We start from the raw sequence: 20,997 nt of genomic DNA, 5'->3' as shown, positions 1-20,997 counted from the left end.
GGGATTAATGACATTACACCTCATGGGATTGTGTGAGATTTAGAAAAACAAATTACATCAAAAGCATACAGCAGGTGGTCAGTAAATTTTACACTACTTTACTTTACATACAACAGGTGGTCAGTAAATTTTACACTACTTTACATACAGCAGGTGGTCAGTAAATTTTAGCTCTTATTACCTCATATCTTTACACGTCTTTCTGTACCTTTCTGGAGAAGATGATTCCATGGTTCAAACCAACCTTCTGGACTTATTTCATTATGTTTTGGTTTGTTTTGAGGACTTATTGAAATAATGAATGTAAATGTAAATACAGTTCTTGACATAAGTTCTCAATCAATGATAGTTATTATTATATTTCATTCTCTCTACATTATATAGCCTCGCGTTTCACTCTTTTCTCCTGGATAAGGTCTGTTTGAAGAAGGAAAATTCCTCTTGAACCAGTTGATTCATTAGCTGATGGAACTTACTGTGTCACAATTGGAAGTCTGGGCTCAGATTAGGCAGAAAATAGGAAATGGAGCAATCCATGGCATGTAGATAGGAAAAGTCAATTATAGAAATCAAAATTTGCCCCGATTTTCCTTATCATCACAAACTCTGCAGTTCATTGGGAACATCCTCAAAGACTTGATGTAAAATGAACAGATGTCCTGCCTTTTAATTTAATTTCTGCTTAATTTTATGCAAAGACTAACCATTTTTCTTAAGTCATTTTTATTACAGTTCATACAAGGAAGAACTCTTGCAAGTAATTACTTCATAAAACTTAAGGGAATAAATCACAGAACTTTAGGATTTATAAGAAACAAAAGGCATGAATCTTCCTTGCATGCCAGGCGAAAAACCCCTGAAATAATATGTTAAAATCATAGAACAGAAAAAGAGAGACTGAGTAGAATGAAATATCTTCTTTCCCAAATGCCTTATTTTGCCTCCTGGAGAAACTGTGGCCCAAATAAATTAATGAAGCAACCAAGTCCACAGTTGATACATGTTATAAACCTGTGCCATTCCTGAGACTGAATCTGCACAAACACCAGGAGATGGATATTATTCAGCTCTAGAACGGTTCTGTAACTTGCCAATGAATCTCATAGTCATTGGCTACAACAGAACTAAAGATACAAACATGAGTAGTGATGAGAATAATGAGGATTAAACAATAAAGTCTATATGTACTCAGTTCTTAGTTTGTGCCCAACGTTGTATAGGTATGTTGAACGCACTTTGTTGAACCACTGGAGGGCTGTTTCTACCTCTTTCCTCTCAGAAGCATGAAGGTATTCTAAAAAGAGAGTTGAAAGTCAGGGAGGGTCAGTGCCATTGGATCCAAGCTCAGATTCTGTGATTGACCCCTTGGGGAAACCTAGAAGAAACAGGCAGTTTTATTCTAACTCTGTTGGGAAAAAAAAATGTTTGCTACAGTTCAGCGTTTAGAATTTAGCTCTGTTTCCTTGGAGACCACCCTTTCACTTCTAAGATAATTTCCTTCAAACGTACATGGGGGAAAAGGAGTTTTTGAAAAAGCATATCAGGCCAGTCATATTTACTAGAGTATAAGTATTTGTCAAAAAATAACTGAACTGTCAATATACTCTGAAAGAGGGCTATTAGGAATTTAAATGTAAAGTTACATAAAATTATCAAAAGCACAATAAATTGCACAGTAAATCTGATCAAAATTTACTTAGGAGATCTTCTCCACTTTGAGAACTTAGCTTCTCTAGGTTAGAAAGGCAGCAGAATTAGAACTATTGAGCCAGAATGACCCTTCACAATAATGTAGTTCAACACTAAGTCCTACTTACTGACTCAGGAAAGATTAGGACACACAATGCCTCACCCCAATCCAGTGCTATTTTCCCTAAGCCATACTGTCTCCCTCAATGTTAGCTACAAGTGAGATAGATAGATAGATAATTATTCCAAAAATAAATCTTTAAAAAATGCCAAAATTTAAGCATGTAGTATCAGGATACTGGGAATAAAGACCAAGAATACAAGGGAAAAAAAGACTAAGACGCAATTTCAGTGTTCTATGAAAAGTTAGGAAGAAAAGGTGAAGTCAAGTGATCCAAAGACAGTCAAACTTTAAGAAGAACTAGTTAAGAAGTATTGAATTTGACCATGAAGGTAATGATAGGATGATAGACTGAAATTATATTGGATAGAAGGTTATCTTGTTTTCTACTCCTTACCATCCTATTTAAAATTTGAAGATGTTGTTGAGGAATAAGATGAAAGCATACATGTGTGAGGAAATGGATGTGTGTACATATTTTAGGAGCTCATTGGTCTGAAGTTAGAAGGCTGTTATTCGGTTTAAGCCAGTTTTTGTGTACAGAGATGCTGGCCTAGTTTTGTCTCAATTTTTTTTGAGAAGCAGAAAATCTGGATTGTTTTGTGATATAGTCCATTTTCTCTAGAAGCTCATATGGATAAAATAAAGCATGTTTCTTAGTGGATGCAGCTTATAAGTAACTAGGTCAAGCACTTAGTGCATTATTGTGAGCATGTGGCCATTTACAATAAAATCTCTAAATAATCTGCAGATCAGATGACTTTTTCTGTCACCATGTTGTCTGGGAAAGGACTTCCAGAGAATAGCAGAGGGCGAAGGATGGAAACTTGGTCAACACTAAAATTAAGGAGTAGGTAAAGGAGAGAAGTCTGAAAGAAAACCAAGAGAGTAGTGAGACAGAAATAAAGAGACTCAGGCAGAGTAGAATGGAGACTAGAGCATTTAAAGAAAAGGGTGCAACTAAGTGCATCAAATTCCACCAAATATTCACAAAAGCAGAAATTGAAAATTACCATTGAGTTTGTCAATCAGTAGGATATTAATGGGCACTGTGTTATTACTTTTATATTAACAAAATCATCTTTACAATGGGTAAAATATGAAGATACACTGTAGCAGACACATTTGATAATCTATGTCACATCTCTCAGATCAACCTCTGATTTCAGAGATGCAACCATGGCAGACAGTTCCTATGTTTCATAAGAGTGCTACATCTAAAGTTTCTACTGTATTTCTCTAGTTTTCTACTTTGGTACTGTTGGCCAAATTCTTAGGAGCTTGCTCAGCTGATACATTGAACAGTCCACACATGTAAAGGAATTGGCATGCCAAGTGGTCAAGCTCTACCCATGGAGAATGTGAATCATGGACAAAGTGTTTCTATATCTCATCCTTCAAAGTGACACATTCCACATGGTACTTCAAAATCAGCTAGAAGGGGGCTTCCCTGGTGGTGCAGTGGTTAAGAATCCACCTGCCAATGCAGGGTACACGGGTTCGATCCCTGGTCTGGGAAGATCCCACATGCCATAGAGCAACTAAGCCCATGCGCCACAACTACTGAAGCCCACGTGCCTAGAGCCCGTGCTCCACAACAAGAGAAGCCATGACAATGAGAACGCCACTCACTGCAACGAAGAATAGCCCCCACTCGCCACAACTAGAGAAAGCCCATGCACAGCAATGAAGACCCAACACAGACAAAAATAAAAACAAATAAATGAATAAATTTATTTTAAAAAATCAGCCAGAAGGATTGAGGCCACTCCCCCGCCCCCTTCCCCAGTAGTCTACAATGAGAACTAAGTCCTTGTCTCAGGCTCTACTTTCAGGAGAATGTGAAAACATCCAGAGCATCTGGGTAATTATTCTAAGGTTCATTATGTAGAATTGCATCCTTCAGAACTTACTTCATTTCACTCAGATGACCATCTTTTTTGCACCATATCAGGGCAAATCTCCACCAAAAGTCAATTGAAGGATTTGGGGGGAAAGACAAGGAGAGGCTTTCTGGATTTTTAAGGAAGACACAATTGGCAGAGGTGGGCAGGATAGAGTGGAAACAGTGATCCCCCAAAGTGAGGAGAGTCTTTATAAGACAATTGTGTTCTAATAGTATATTGTGTTTCACCACACAGCCCCACAACTGATAAATCTTCTGTAGACTCCATATAGAAGAATTTGGCTCTCCAACTTTGCCCTTTCAAGATTTACTTCCCTTCTTATGGGAAAAGCAGACTCCTGGGTCCTACAGTTTACTGTGTTTTCCCTAGGTAGTCATTGTTTCCTTTGCAATTTCAGCAGTATTTTTGATGGCTTTGACAGTTCAAACTCGCCTGACATTTCCAGAGCCACATACAATGAGAAAACAGCTGAGTGCTTGATTTTATAAGTATTTTCAAAGAAAAGAGAGGCATTCTCTTCCAGCTTTGTCATTCCTTATCTTAATGAGCCTTAAATTGATAGATTAAGCAAGCCAAACTTATGAGATTTTGCTGTTAAGGTTAATAAAGCTTTTACAAATGGATTTGACGTAGCTTTTCAGTGCCCACTAAAAATTCTGAATCATTTGAGATCAGGAAAGAGCATTATTAAAAGAAACATTTGGGGCACTGAAGGGCAAAATACCTTTGAAAACTACTTGAAAAAAATGTTTAGATAATGAGTAGAACAACATTCTACATACTGGAAGCATGACCCATATGAGATAATACACATATGACTCATGTGATTATGGGCATCATATATGAGTCTTGCTAAAAGAACTTAGAATTTTTAAAAAATACATAAAATTAAGACAACATAATTATTTTCAACCAGAATGTTTTGTGGAAGAGTGAATCCTATTAAATGGAAAGTCTCTTTGTGAGGCTTTGGTTTGCTTTTTGGTTTGGATGTAGGAAGGTGGGCTTGGAGTAGATCACAGCAGTAAGAGTGCAGGAGAAATGAATGATTCTTCCTTATTGAGTAAGAAGATGCTACTAACTCCCTGGCAATCCATGTGGGAGTGAGGGAAGAAGAAAAATGGGGAAAGAGAGTGAAGGGAGGACATCTTGAGAGGATATGAAGTAGGCAGTTATGACTGAAAAATAGTTTATGTTCTTTTCATGGTGGAATAGCCAAAGTCTGTTTTAAAGGCCATATACTTAGTGTCCATTTTGAAGTTGTTGTGGTTGTGATTAAGCCAATTTCCTATTATGTCCCAACTCCTACAATCCCAACCCATTCTTCTATATTTTATAAAATATACTACACTGCACAATGCCTTCTGTGAAACAGGATTTTTAAGGGATATGAGAAAATTGTTTCATCTGATACTTTTCAGAACAGAGACAGGGCACACAGATGCTGGTTCAGAAGCAGAGTAATCAAGGGATGGCAGCTCTTTACACTCCTCCATTCTCTCTCCAACATTTGTTGGCTGAAATCTGTCTACCAGAGGTCTTTGGATTTTCATAGGGATCAAAGAATGGATTTAACAATGTATTTATTTGAAAGGGGCTAGAAAACTCCAGCTGACATATGAGTTACACAGGTAACACAGGTATCATGAAAATACATATCAGCACTTAAAAAGAAAAAAAAATGGGGCTTCCCTGGTGGCACAGTGGTTGAGAGTCCGCCTGCCGATGCAGGGGACGCGGGTTCATGCCCTGGTCCGGGAGGATCCCACATGCCGCGGAGCGGCTGGGCCCGTGAGCCATGGCCGCTGAGCCTGCGCGTCCGGAGCCTGTGCTCCACAATGGGAGAGGCCGCAGAGGTGAGAGGCCTGCGTACCGCAAAAAAAAAAAAAAAAATTGTAATCAAAAATTCATCTTTTCTCTATTGCATATAACTATCGTGAACATTAGCTGCTAAATGTAATGAAATGTGGAAGGGAAAGGGTAGAGCCATAGACTCACGGTTAGAAAGGTACTAGTCTAGTAGTTTCCAAGATTATTGCTATTTTTTTAAAAAGGGTTGTACAGTTTATGGGCTCTTACATAGATTATCCCCTGCTCCCCCAAGATATAATGACCTACTCTACTGCAGCACCCCATGTGACTTTAGGGAACTCAGTTTGAGAATCATGAATACAGTTCAATATTCACATTTTACATACGAATAAATGGAGTGAATAGAGCTTTTTATTGCCTTGGCTGCAAACCAACTGCTGTATAAGGCATTACGACAACCCAGAGAATGGTGAAATAGCCATGAATTATTTTTATAGACATTATGAGATAGGTTACATTTAATATCACTGACTCGTCCATGGCTGGTTTTCAATCCCTTTCATAATACCACAGGAAATTCTAGAACAATATTTGAGAGTGTGCTACAAACCCAAAAGTTTGAATCCTAAATTGCTGAAGACAATCAGTAATACTCAGATTCTCTGTAAGTCCTCAAAATTGTCTCAATCAATCTCTCTTTGTCTTTGTCCTGTTCCAAGATTAGAACTGTGTCTTTCAAAACTGTGTCTAAATAATTATGACAAGCACAGAACAGACTGATGTATGAATTTCAGCTCTTGAGAGGTCTCTTAGCATCACATTTTCCTCATTATCTGAGTTAATAAAGCCAATTTACAGAAAGCAAAAGGAAAACATTCTAGTGAGTCAGGGTAAGATAGGAAGACATTTCATCAGCTCTTAAATTAGTAACTTTATATTTTTTTCAGTTTTGCACATAACACCTTACTACTGTGTACTTAAAATGGAGGTATTTCTTTTATACCCTGCTAGTGGGAGTGTAAACTGATGCATCACTTCTGGAAAGCTGTTGGAAACATGAATCAAAATCTCATAAAATGTCTACACATCTTGACCTAGTATTTGTAATTCTGCTCCTAAGAAATTTTTCCTGAGGGAAAAATAAGAAATATCAATCATTATTTATGTACGATGGTATTGTTACATCAATAATTATAGTAGGGCAACAGTGTAAACAGCCTACATTTACCAGTATTAGACATAAACTATTATGAAATTGTTAAAAAGGACTTGAATAGACATTTCACCAAAGAAGATATACTAGCCTTTAACAAGCAAATGAAAAAATGCTCAACATCACTAATCACTAAGGAAATGAAAATCAAAATCATAATGAGATATTATTTCACATCCACTAGAATGGCTGCTATCACAGAAATAGAAAATAACAAGTGTTGGCAAAGAGGTGGAAAAATTGGAACACTTGTGCACTGTTGGTGTTGATGTAAAGTGGTGCTGCCACAGTAGAAAACAATTCCTCAAAAAATTAGACCTACCGTATGATCCAGCAACTCAATTCTGGATATAAAGAATTGAAAGCAAGCTCTCCAATAGATATTTGTATACCCATGTTCATAGCAGCATTGTACAGAATAGCCAAAAGCTCAAATGTCCATCAACACATGAATGGATAAGCAAAATGTGATATATAGATAAAATGGAATATTATTCAACCTAAAAAGGAAGGAAATTCTGACACATGCTACAACAAAGATGAACCTTGAGGACTAATGCTAAGAAATAAGCCAGTCCCCAAAAGACAAATAGCTGTATGATTCCACTTGTATGAGGTACCTAGAGTAGTCAAACTCACAGAAACAGAAAGTAGAGTTGTGGTTACAAGGGACCGAAGAGAGAGAAATGGGAAGCTGTTTAATGGGCATAGAGGTTCAATTTTGCAAGATGAAAAAATTCTGCAGTTTGGTTCCACAACTATGTCAGTATACTTCACACTACTAAACTATATATTTAAACATGGGCAAGATGGCATTTTTATGTTATGCATATTTTATCAGAATTTTTTTTTCAAGGGGAGAATGTAAGGTGGACAGAGATGGTCTCCCTGAGGCAGGAACTTGGGACCAGAGACCTGAGCAGGAGGACACACCCAGGGAGAGAGCTGGAAAGAACATTCCTAGAACAGAGAATAATGAGTGAGGGGCTCTGAGACAGGACCGGTTTGCTGTGTTGAAGAGAAAAGGTGAGGGTGCTAGGGCATAAAAAAGCAGATGGGACTAGGTAAGAGGGCAAGGGCCTCTTACCTAGTCCCCTCTGGGGCCCTTGGGCCAAATTGTCACACATTGTAGACCATGCAAGGAGTATGGATTCAATTTTAAAAGTGATGGAAAACCAGTAGAAGGTTTTGAGAAGAAGAAGAATCTGATCTGGTTTACTTTTTAAAACTCTTGCTGCTGTGAAAAGAGTTTTATGAGAGCAAGAGCAGAATCAGGGACTCCAGTTAGGTCCTGTTTTATCATCCAGAGTTACAGAAAGAGGTGCCCTTACATGACTTTGGTAAATCACATCCTTTTGCAGGGCTTCAGAGATCACAGAGTTTGACTTTTTCTTTGAGAGCTGGGAAATCAAGATTTATTCATCAAATAATTCTGTGATTCTGTGGAAGAGTAAAAAGGACTGATGATTGTGTAACACTGGTAGAATGAGGCTTAGAAAAATATTTACCTTAATTGACTGTCATGTCTTGTGCCTCCCCCGGCAAACTTGTTCTGTATAGAAATTCATATTTGACCATTTTCATTTGGAAAAAATCTGGAATCAGTACTCCAAGGTATACTTGGAGTATACAAGGTATACAAGGTATACTCATCTTCTTGCTTTTGACATAAATTCTGTGCAATTGGGAAGACTGTGGGCTACAACTTAGGGGAGAACGTGGAAGAAAAACCATAATAGAGACCTAAAAATAGCATCAATGTGGAAGTTCTGCTTCTTTCAATTTTTTGCAAGCTCAGTGCAAATATTAAGAAAAGCAGTATATGATTTCTAACTTGGACAAAACTAATTCTAAAATCCAGCTTTGACACTTAGACTTCGGTTTGCTTTGAGGGACCTTCAAGTAAAGAATACCAAGGCTGTTTTGGATTTCAGATCCCAATTTCAATAGTCCTGTATTTCTTTAAACAGTGTGTGCAGCAAGCCATGTCCTTCATTAGTAGCTGCACAATATTGACAAAGCAGCACAAAGGTTGAAGGCATTCGGATTATCTGTAATCCTGGCTCTGTGGTTGTCCAGCTTTGTGAATACAGGTAATTTTCTTGAGCTGCCTGAGTCTTACTTTGCTCACCTAAGAAGGACTTTAATGATGTCTGTACCTCACATAGTGGGTCTTAACGGTTTCCCCATTTTCCCCTCCTCCTTTCACTTTCTGTTTATAAGTGGGTAAAAAAAAAAAATGAGTCTTAGTTTTGTGCATATGAGATATGCATGCGAGATGTGCAAAAAGGCATCCAGTATTCAGTTTTCAGTTTCCTTACAGAGAAGGGACCAGAAAGAAATATCTCCAAGGGCCTCACCAGACAGGTGCTCAGTGGAATGAACTTGACATAGGTAGCCTGGAATAGGATTGTAATGTTGATCCTGCCGTCAATCACTTTGACCCCAGAGGTGTTGTCAATTCCCTTATTTGGGCCTAAGTTCCTTCAACTGTCAAATTGACCTTGGAAATCACTGACCCAGCTGGAGAAGTTTCCATAAAAATAAATGTGCATCTTATTCTCTCGGATTGCCTGCCATCAACTGTCTCCTCCTACCACAAATTCTGTTGCTTTGGAGAGAAGCCAGGAAATCTCGCTCTCTCATTCCCTCCTTCCCTCCCTCCCTCCCTACTTATGATACTCAATGCATATGTAATGTAACCAGGTTGGGAAACACTGGATTAGATAACCACATAGGCCTTCCTAATATCAGGGTCTAAGATTTGGTGACCTATTCAATACTCTTCTATGACACTCAGCCAGCTCTGAAGATGTCCTCTTTAAACAAAGAATCATATCAGTTTTGCTACTTATTTGAGCCTTGTGAATTGATCAACCAAGAAGAGAGATCAGTTTCAAGAACTGGCAGCTTCAATGAATAGGGTCCTAATGGTCTTACAAAATGCTTTCTGAATGGGTGGCTGCTATGATTGGTTCAACAGCCAATATGGTCAGTCAGTATCAGCATTTCTGCAATGTAATTGAAATTTTCCTCACTTTAGTTGACTCACGGTAAAAAGCAAAGGATGACGTGTTTCCAGGCATCATACCCACATTCCATATAGGATGTGGGAGAAAGAGTGAAAAATGTTCTTTCTGAAAGCCTTCTCTTTTCTTTATGTTGATTTCTCTTAAGAAAATACAGTTTTTCTTCAGAGGGTCTCAAGTTCTAATACTTCATGTATTTTTTTTAATTTGGTTATGCTGTCTTTTTTTAGTATGGTAAAATGTACATAACACTTTTTTTATTTACTCAAGAAAAAGTTGAGTACTCTTGTATCAGTTAATGCGACAAAGATAATGGTGTCCCCCAAGTATTCTGTCTGCTGTCCCACATCTCCGATCCTCTATTCACTTCAGCAGGAACATGTGACAAAGTTCTGGACAATTTGATGCAAACAGAAGTTGCCAGAAAGGAATTCCATGAAATCTCCTTCACATGTAGTGTTTTTTATGTGTTTTGTTTTGTTTTAATTAAGCACATTAGTTTCATTAAAAACTCAAGTACTGTTAATTAAAAGACAGAACAATGAATATTTTAGTAGTCTCTACTCTAAGGCATTATGAGCAAGAAGTCTCAGGGGAGAATTGCAAGCTGTTTCCAAAAGGAATTTAAGAATATTAATTTTAGATACAGCGTGACATGGTTAAAAAAAAGAAAAGTGTCAGGTATAGGGTTAGTTAGGCATGACAATGATTGAAAGTGTTGAACTAGGTGATATACTAAGAGTGTTGTATTTGTGTTTGTCTGATGACTAGACTTAAAGTAAATATGATTTATCCCCAGTTAACAGAATAAAGCTATAGCTTAGAGAAATTAAATAATGTGTCTGTGCGGCTCCTCCACAAAACCCACTTTGAGTAGCAAGATTTCATAGGCATTCAGTGAGTATTACTATCTCTCATTTTCTTTCAGGTTTGAATCTTCTCCATTACTTTGCCCAAAATAGTGCTCAATACATGTTTTAGGATGACAAAATCAAGTAGTCAAGGGAACAAATTCCTCTTTTGTAATATACATAGATGTGGATATTAATCATGAATGAATCAGGATGGCAGAATATGTAGGACACTCCCCAAGGCCCCGTCCTCTTAAACAACCTTGATTTTGTTCACTAGCAGCTTCAATACTTTATTTCCAAGCATAGGAATATTCCCTGCTCCATTGTGTGGATTTTGGGTGAGGTAAAGATGCACCAATAATTTTCTTCCCTCTTTAAGAAGAACCTAAATGAAGACTTAAGCCAAGAAAGTTTTAACAACATTTTTTTGTCTTTTCAACATTTGTTGTTTACAGTTGCTTCATAGACTAGGTTGATGGGGAAAAATAAGAAACTAAATATAAACAAGGTCTTGCATTCGCCAGGGTAATGCAGTTACATAAGTCAAAGTTGCAGGTCATATGAAGCCTTCTGTGATTCCTTGGGATTTCTGTCTCATTTCACTGGCTAGCAAACAGTGAAATAGTAGGATATATGTTTTTCAATTAGGTTGTCAATATTTTGACCAAACAACCTATTTATAACATTCAGGATTACTGTTCTGTTCCCAAGAACCACTAGAAGCTGCTGTTCTCTGAAAGTCAGTGTGGGGATTTGAAATGGCGTATGATTGAGTGGGGTGTACTAACTTGCTTCCCTGGTTTCATCTGCCTGTCAGTCATGCAGGTATAAAACACTCATCATCGCATCTGATTATTGTGAGAAAACACTCACCTTTTAGGATTGCACCTACTTATCATAAACAACAACAACAACCATAATAGTAACAATAATAAGATGAGATAAAAATTAGAGACCCTGTGTCTATTTGGACATGACTATTTGCTGACGGGGCATCAGTATCAGAGTTCTACAAGCACAATTAACTATTTTAATGCAAAACAGCAACTTATTTTTCCAGAGTAGAGGGAGAAGAATTGGCTTATTGACCACTCTTTTCTCTCCCCAAATACAACTTAGCCTTATATGACCATAGATTTCCTATGATTTTGGGGAAAATAATGTGGACTTTGAGACCCTGTAAACTTAGCCTCAAATCCCTGCTCTTTCATTTGCCGACTACATGTTCCTTTATCTCCTGAGCCCTATTTTGTTTACTTGCAAAATGAAGACACTGATATTTAGCACAGATTTAGGAATCAGGTGAATGAATAGAAGTGAATTGTAAACCAGAAAACACTATACTTACATTGACGTTGAAGGTCAGTCATCTCCCATGTTACAATTAAGAGAGAGGCAAGCATATAAAGGAAACTATATCTGTTAAGTGAATTTTAATTGCCTACCAATATTAATAGCTTTAATAGTGTTAAACTGCTACCTGGGCTGTAATTAAACACTGAATAAGAATGTAAGGGAGTAAATGAAAGGGAATAGGAAAATGATTGTTTCATAGTTACATAACACAAGGAAACATTTTCTTTTATTATAGAAATTTTCTTTATTAAAAATCATCTTTTTCTGAATTTTTGAATTTTATTTAATTTTCTATACAGCAGGTTCTTATTAGTTATCTATTTTATACATATTAGTGTATATATGTCAATCCCCATCTCCCAGTAGAAGGCTATCCATAGCCTTTTAATATTTCTGTTGCTTTAGGTTTTCATGAGATCCCGATGGAGACAATTATATCCAAAAATGTAATTATCCAGTGTAATGAAACTGCCTTTGTTCTAAGTGGGCTCTGCTTATATCAAATCCCCATCTGAAGAATGAAGATATTAAGTGTCAATAACCAATTGACCCAAATCATAGAGACTTTTGGGAAACACAGACATATCAAGGAGAAGAGAAGTTTGAGATGAGTCCCAAGGAAGCTCATTTTGATTGTGTATCCTACATTTTTAGAGATGCAGAATAGAGGTATTTTTGTTCTTTGGCTATTTAAAATGTAAATAGGAGATCTTCAGAAAAACTTACTCAGAAGCAATATTTAAAGTGTCAGAGTGATACAAAACAATAGGAAATCACAAGAAACTTCAAAAAGAGATTTCTTTTTAATATATTTTTAATATTTTCATCATTTTTTTGCTTTTCAAAAAAATTATAGTGCATCTGACACACTAACTGGAGGCCACTGTCATACCTCCCACTGTCCATCACTTTACTCCTCTTTAAATAAACCTTGTTTGCCCACAAAAGTACAGATCCTACTTAAACTGTCTAAAAGTCTGCTAGAGTCATTGTAACACCACTGGCACAATTCCAACAGTTCACTTGTTACCCCAACTCAACTTTCCTGATACTTCAATTCCTCTGCTTCACCTCGAGCTCTTGATGTCATATCTCTCCCATAATTTATGGCAGTCGTGTGGTTCTTAGCAACAGAAAACAACTCTGATAAGCTTCCACAAGTAAAAGACATGCATTAAATATGTTGGGCATCTGAAAGGAGACACTGGCCAACTGAAGAAGTCTCGATCTGTGAGTTTCTGCTGCTTTCATTTCCTTCAAATGATTGTTTTACCTGCCTTCTATAACTGTGTTATCTTGATTCAGATCTACATTTTTAGGAGAGAAAATATGATTAAAACTAACTGATACTGCATGCCCATGTAGAGCAACATGGTCCAGGCAAAGAGGTAGTACCTTGCATTCCCCCAAAAAGGCATACTAAACATATGAAGCCAAACATGACCTGATGTCCACTTATCCACCTGATCTTTTTTTTATCAATGAACATTGCATGAGCATACATCTAGGATATACTTATGTTCATGCTTCAGTAATTCCATCAACATTTGAATATTTACTATTTGCTAGACATTATTAACCCTTGAACTCTAAGTGCTCAGAAGAAGATAGTCACATTTTCTGTTTCCAGTGTACGTTCTGATGAAATAAAATATCACTATCAAAAGTCATCCTATTTTCTTAGTTAATAAGACATGTATGATATAAATAAGGTCAACTGAGCAAGGGGATAGAGAGTCTAGAAAGGATTATCAGAGAAGACCTCTCTGGACAGGTGAAATATACTCTACATAGTGGATGATAAGAGGGACCCAGTCAAGTGGAAATCAGGAAAAAGAATATTTTAATACACATAGTGTGATCAGATGTTTGGAGATGTGGATGTAGCTTTGGTCTGTTTAAGGAATCAGCATGGCTGGAACATTATGAAAGAAGGTGACAGTGAAAGATATGAAGTTAAAGAGGACAGAAGGTGATCTTTCTGCTTAAGCCAGCTTATGGAGCTTGGATTTATGCCAAGTGCAAATGGAAGTCACTAGAGGCTTTTAAGGGGGTGGTATGATCTGCTTTATGCTTTTAAAAATTCTCACGGGATACTCTGTAGAATAGAGTTTGTTAAAGAATAAGAGTAGAAATACAGACAATGAGAAATAATGATGATGTGAAAGGGAAGAAACATGGTTGGATTTAAAGCATATCTTAGGGGTATCATACTCTGTTAAATGCTGGAGATACAGCTGGGAACGAGTCAGATAAAGCTGCTGCCCTAATAGTGTGCTTACTTAAGTGGGAAAGATGGAAATTGAACAAGTAACGATGGGTATCAGGACAGTCTTCTTTGGAAGATGTTCAGGAGGGTCTGAGGTGAAAGTCAAGGGACATAAATGATTCTGGGGAATAGTGATGGGTTAATCAGGGGATTTGATACCGCTTTCTGGGTAATATATGGCAGCTATGGATTGCAAATAAAAGATAATCTATTCCTTATCCCTTCACAGTGACCTATATCAGTCCTCTTGTAGTCTTGACTCAAAGCAAAAGGAATTGTGTATATGTGTTAACAGTTTGCAAAATTTCCATTCACAGAATACTTTATAAAAAAGAAAAAAGTCAAAACAAAATGTACTTTTATTAAAGTAGTGTAATTGTTAACAGATAGTATAATACATTGTAAAGTTGAACTAATGTTTCCATAAAAAGATGTTGGCTCATTTGAAAATCAGAGTTTGAAACATTTACCAAACATATGCTCAATAGGAGGGAAGGAGGTATACAGTAGGAGGGGAAATGGCTTATGTGACATGGCAGCAGCATGATATAAGTTGGTGATTAAAAGCATAGTTCCTTATGTTAATCAGAACTGGGCTGGGATCCTGGATTGGCGACTTCCAGTTCTATTGACCCTTGGGCAAGTTATTTAATCTTTCTTAATTTGTTTTCTGTTTGTAAAATAAAATTTTAAATGGTACCTACATCATAAAATTGTAATGAGGATTAAATGTGACTAATGAGTGAGTATACATGTAAGTGCTCAATACATTTTAGCTATTGTTATTATTACTGTTAGAAAATGACAGCTACTGATGGCTATGAAGCAGCATAGCAGAGTGATTAAGAACATGAATTCTGGAGTAAATTGCCTGGGTTGACCACCAGGTTTTCCACTATGGAATAAACCATAGATCTTTTCTCCCTCTTAACACTGCAAAATAATTACTTCTGGGCAAAAACTCTTATTCCCTCCAATTTTTCCCCAAATTTTTACTTCAAAATTTTTAATTTATCCTGATGTTCACAATATATCAGTGTAATAATACTTGTCAGTTTCTTTTCTTCTCCCATCAATTTTCAAAGTCTTTCATGGTATCTGTATATTTAGTGCTTCATAAAATATCTGGAACATAATAGATGTTCAACAAGTGTTTATTGTATGAATGAAATAACAAATAAATACTTCAAACACATAGCAGCAGTACACCTCCACTCTAATGTGGGATCTGCATATTCCAACAACCAGGAGCTACATGTATCAGAAATCTTCTCACCCTTTCCCCTTCCTCTGCTCCCATTCTATGCTTCTGTTGTGTCTTGGCATGGAGAAAAGAAGCGTTGGACTTGAATTGCGTTGTAGAAAGATCCTAAGACCAAATTTCGGTAAATCTTTTCCAAATCACCATTGTCTATGTTCTTGGCCAAGTCAACTTGATTTCTTGGACTCTTTGGACCCTTTGGAGCCTTGGCACCTCTGCACCTCAATCACAATTTCATTTCTTAACAAATTTTTAGAATGTTCTGGTACAGGAAGAAGGATTATGTTTTTCTGTGAACTTGGTACTTGACGTTGATGTTGCAGCAAAGCATAGAAGGTCAAATCCTGCCCCTGCTAAGGGCAATTTTCTCTTTCAGAGCATCACAATACCTTTTAGCAGCACATTCTATTATGCATGATTTATGGGACCTTTATTATTCTCTTTGCTTCCATCACTCCCTGAAGCCACTTCCTTGCTCCTTTCTTAGATGGTATAAATATAGGGGTTTGTAATTTGATTCTACACAAAAATAGAAAAACAAAACAAAATGGCATATCTGAGACGCTGAAACTCATTTACTCTAATCCTAATATTTTAAATGACAGGAAATTGAGATTCCAAGGGGAAATTGATTTGTGCAAGGCCAATTGGGAAGTGAGAATCAGTAGTTATTAGAATCCAAAAGCTGACTAAGCAAAACTGGCTCCTGTTAGTGTGCACCACAACACTTTTGGCTTTGGCTTTGCTAAAGCTGAATAAATAAACTCTCAATTAAAATAAATATGTAAATATTGATTAAACTCTAACTAAAAACTCTCATTACAAATACGTTCATGCTACTACTGACGCACATAAGCTTTGCCACAAAACACATGCCCCCTATGTGTACTGTTTAGAATGTTCAATTGTTTTAAAAATATTATCTTTCTAAAGAAATGCTCACTTACTTATATGCATCTCCCTCTCCCTCAATCAAAAAACAAAAGGAAATGTATAACCCGATCACTGTGAATAAGAATTATAATTTATTTTATATTCTTTCAGACTGTTATACATATATGTACACATACGTATTTATGCATACACATTTACAGGTCTTCCTTGACTTACAATGGAGTTACGTCCCCAATAAACTCACTGTAAGTAGAAAATATCATAAGTGGAGAATGCATTTAATATCCTAACTTACCCAACATAAGAGCTTAGCCTACCTGCCTTAAATATGCTCAGGACACTTCTGTTAGCCTACGGTTGGGCAAAATCACCTAACACAGAACTCATTTTTTTAAATAGATCTTTATTTGAGTATAATTGCTTCACAGTACTGTGTTAGTTTCTGTTGCACAGCAAAGCAAATCAATCATATGCATACACATGTCCCAATATCCCCTCCCTCTTGAGCCTCCCTCCCACCCTCCCTGTCCCACCCCTCTAGGTCATTGCAAAGCACCGAGCCGATCTCCCTGTGCTTTGCAACTGCTTCCCACCAGTCAACTATTTTACATTGGGTAGTGTATATATGTCGATACTACTCTCACTTTGCCCCAGCTTTGCCCGCCCACCCCATGTCCTCAAGTCCATTTTGTATGTCTACCTCTTTTTTCCTGCCCTGCAAATAGGTTCATCAGTACCATTTCTTTTTTTTTTTTTTAGATTCCTTATATATGCATTAGCATGCAGTATTTGTTTTTCTCTTTCTGCCTGACTTAATTCTATATGACAGACTCTAGGTTCATCCACCTCACTACAAATAACTCAATTTCATTCCTTTTTATAGCTGAGTAATATTCCATTGTATATATGTGCCACATCTTCTTTATCCATTCATCTGTCGATGGACCCTTAGGTTGCTTCCATGTCCTGGCTATTGTAAATAGTGCTGCAATGAACATTGTGGTACATGACTCTTTTTGAATTATGGTTTTCTCAGGGTATATGACCAGTAGTGGGATTGCTGGGTCATATGGTAGTTCTATTTTTAGTTTTTTAAGGAATCTCCATACTGTTCTCCATAGTGGTTGTATCAGTTTACATTCCCACCAACAGTGCAAGAGGGTTCCCTTTTCACCACATGCTTTCCAGCATTTATTGTTTCCAGATTTTTTGCTAATGGCCATACTGACTGGCGTGAGGTGATACCTCATTATAGTTTTGATTTGCATTTATCTAATAGCTGGTGATGTTGAGCATCTTTTCACGTGCCTCTTGGCCATCTGTATGTCTTCCTTGGTGAACTGTCTATTTAGGTCTTCCACCCATTTTTCAACTGGATTGTTTGTTTTTTTGATATTGAGTTCCATGAGCTGATTGTATATTTTGGAGATTAATCCTTTGTCTGTTGTTTCAGTTGCAAATATTTTCTCCCATTCTGAGGGTTGTCCTTTCATCTTGTTTATGGTTTCCTTTGCTGTGCAAAAGTTTTTAAGCTTAATTAAGTCCCATTTGTTTATTTTTGTTTTTATTTCTGTTACTCTAGATGGTGGGTGAAAAAAGATCTTGCTGTGGTTTATGTCAAAGAGTGTTTTTCCTATGTTTTCCTCTAAGAGTTTTATAGTGTCCGGTATTACATTTAAGTCTTTAATCCATTTGGAGTTTATTTTTGTGTATGGTGTTAGGGAGTGTTCTAATTTCATTATTTTACATGTAACTGTCCAGTTTTCCCAGAAGCACTTATTGAAGAGGCTGTCTTTTCTCCATTGTATGTTCTTGCCTCCTTTAAATTAGGTGGCCATATGTGTGTGGATTTATCTCTGGGCATTCTATCCTGTACCATTGATCTATATTTCTGTTATTGTGCCAGTACCATACTGTGTTGATTCCTGTACCTTTGTGGTATAGTTTGAAGTCAGGGAGCCTGATTCCTCCAACTCTGTTTTTCTTTCTCAAGATTGCTTTGGCTATTCGGGATCTTTTGTGTTTCCATACGAATTGTAAAATTTTTTGTTCTAATTCTGTGAAGAATGCCAGTGGTAGTTTGATAGGGATTGCATGGAATCTGTAGAGTGCTTTGGGTAGTATAGTTATTTTCACAATATTGATTCTTCCAGTCCAAGAACATGGTATATTTCTCCATCTGTTTATGTCACCTTTGATTTCTTTCATCAGTGTTTTATAGTTTTCTGAGTACAAGTCTTTTGCCTCCTCAGGCAGGTTTATTCCCAGGTATTTTATTCTTTTTGTTACAATGGTAAATGGGATTGTTTCCTTAATTTCTCTTTCTGATTTTTCATTGTTGGTGTATAGGAATGCCAGAAATTTCTGTGCCTTAATTTTGCATCCTGCAACCTTACCAACTTCATTGATTAGTTCTAGTAGTTTTCTGCTGGCATCTTTAGGATTTTCTATGTATAGTATCATGTCATCTACAAACAGTGACAATTTTACTTTTTCTTTTCCAATTTGTATTTCTTTTATTTCTTTTTCTTCTCTGATTGCCATGGCTAGGACTTCCAAAACTATGTTGAATAATAGTGGTGAGAGTGGACATCCTTGTCTTGTTCCTGATCTTAGAGGAAATGCTTTCAGTTTTTCACCATTGAGAATGATGTTCGCTGTGGGTTTGTCATATATGGCCTTTATTATGTTGAGGTAGGTTCCCTCTATGCCCATTTTATGGAGAATTTTTATCATAAATGGGTGTTGAATTTTGTCCAAAGCTTTTTCTCTATCTATTGAGATGATCATATGGTTTTTATTCCTTAATTTGTTAATGTGGTGTATCACATTGATTGATTTGTGTATATTGAAGAATCCTTGCATCCCTGGTGTAAATCCCACTTGATCATTGTGTATGATCCTTTTAATGTGTTGTTGGATTCTATTTGCTAATATTTTGTTCAGGATTTTTGCATCTGTGTTCATCAGTGGTATTGGTCTATAATTTTCTTTCTTTTGTGATATCCTTTTCTGAATTTGATATCAGGGTGATGCTTGCTTCTTAGAATGAATTTGGGAGTGTTTCTCCCTTGCAATTTTTTGGAAGAGTTTGAGAAGGATCGGTGTTAGTTTTTCTCTAAACGTTTGATAGAATTCACCTGTGAAGCCATCTGGTATTGGACTTTTGTTTGTTGCAAGACTTTTAATTACAGTTTCAATTTCATTACTTTTGATAGGTCTGTTTATATTTTCTAATTATTCCTGGTTCAGTCTTGGAAAATTGTACCTTTCTTAGAATTTGTCCATTTCTTCCAGGTTGTCCATTTTATTGACATTTAGTTGTTTGGAGTAGTCTCTTGTAATCCTTTGTATTTCTGCAGTGTCAGTTGTGATTTCTCTTTTTTCATTTCTAATTTTATTGATTTTCATCCTCTCCCTTTTTTTCTTGACGAGTCTGGCTAAATTTTATTTATCTTCTCAAAGAACTAGCTTTTAGTTTTATTGATCTTTTCTATTATTTTCTTCATTTCTATGCTCTGATCTTTATGATTTCTTTCCTTCTACTGACTTTGGGTTTTCTTTGTTCTTCTTTCTCTAGTTGCTTTAAGTGTAGGGATAGATTGTTTATTTGAGATTTTTCTAGTTTCCTGAGGTGAGATTGTATTGCTATGAACTTCCCTCTTAGAACTGCTTTTGCTGTGTTCCATAGATTTTGGTTCATCGTGTTTTCTTTGTCATTTGTATCTATGTATTTTTTTATTTCTTCTTTGATTTCTTCAGTAATCTCTTGGTTATTTAGTAGCATACTGATTAGCCTCCATGTGTTTGTGTTTTTTACACTTTTTTTCCTGTAATTGATTTCCAATATTGTAGCATTGTGGTCAGAAAAGATGCTTGATTCAACTTCAATTTTCTTAAATTTTCCAAGGCTTGATTAGTGACCCAAGATGTGATCTATCCTGGAGAATGTGCCATGTGCACTTGAGAAGAAAGTGTATTCTGCCACTTTTGGGTGGAATGTTCTATAAATATCAATTAGATATAACTGGTCTATGGTGTCATTTAAACTTGTGTTTCCTTATTTATTTTCTGTTTGGATGATCTGTCCATTGGTGTAAGCGGGTGTTAATTCCCCTACTGTTATTGTGTTACTGTTGATTTCTCCTTTCATGGTTGTTAGCATTTACCTATGTATTAAAAAGTGCTCCTATGTTGGGTGCATAAACATTTATAATTGTTATATCTTCTTCTTGGATTGATCCTTTGATCATTATGTAGTGTCCCTTTTTATCTCTCATAACAGTCTTTATCATAAAGTCTATTTTATCTGCTATGAGTATTGCTACTGCAGCTTTCTTTTGATTTCCATTTGCATGGAGTATCTTTTTCCATCCCATCACTTTCAGTCTGTATGTATCCCTAGGTCTGAAGTGGGTCTCTTGTAGACAGCATATATATGGGTCTTGTTTTTGTATCAGTTCAGCCAGTCTGTGTCTTTTGGTTGGGGCATTTAATCCATTTACATTCAAGGTTATTATTGATTTGTAAGTTCCTATTACCATTTTCTTAACTGTTCTGGGTTTGTTTTTGTGGGTCTTTTTCTTCTCTTG

Source organism: Mesoplodon bidens (genome assembly GCF_964165515.1).
Source record: "Mesoplodon bidens genome assembly, chromosome: 18".
In the NCBI taxonomy this organism is placed as follows: Eukaryota; Metazoa; Chordata; class Mammalia; order Artiodactyla; family Ziphiidae; genus Mesoplodon; species Mesoplodon bidens.
The sequence above is the reverse complement of the archived record's forward strand: the minus strand, read 5'-3'. Positions refer to the sequence as shown.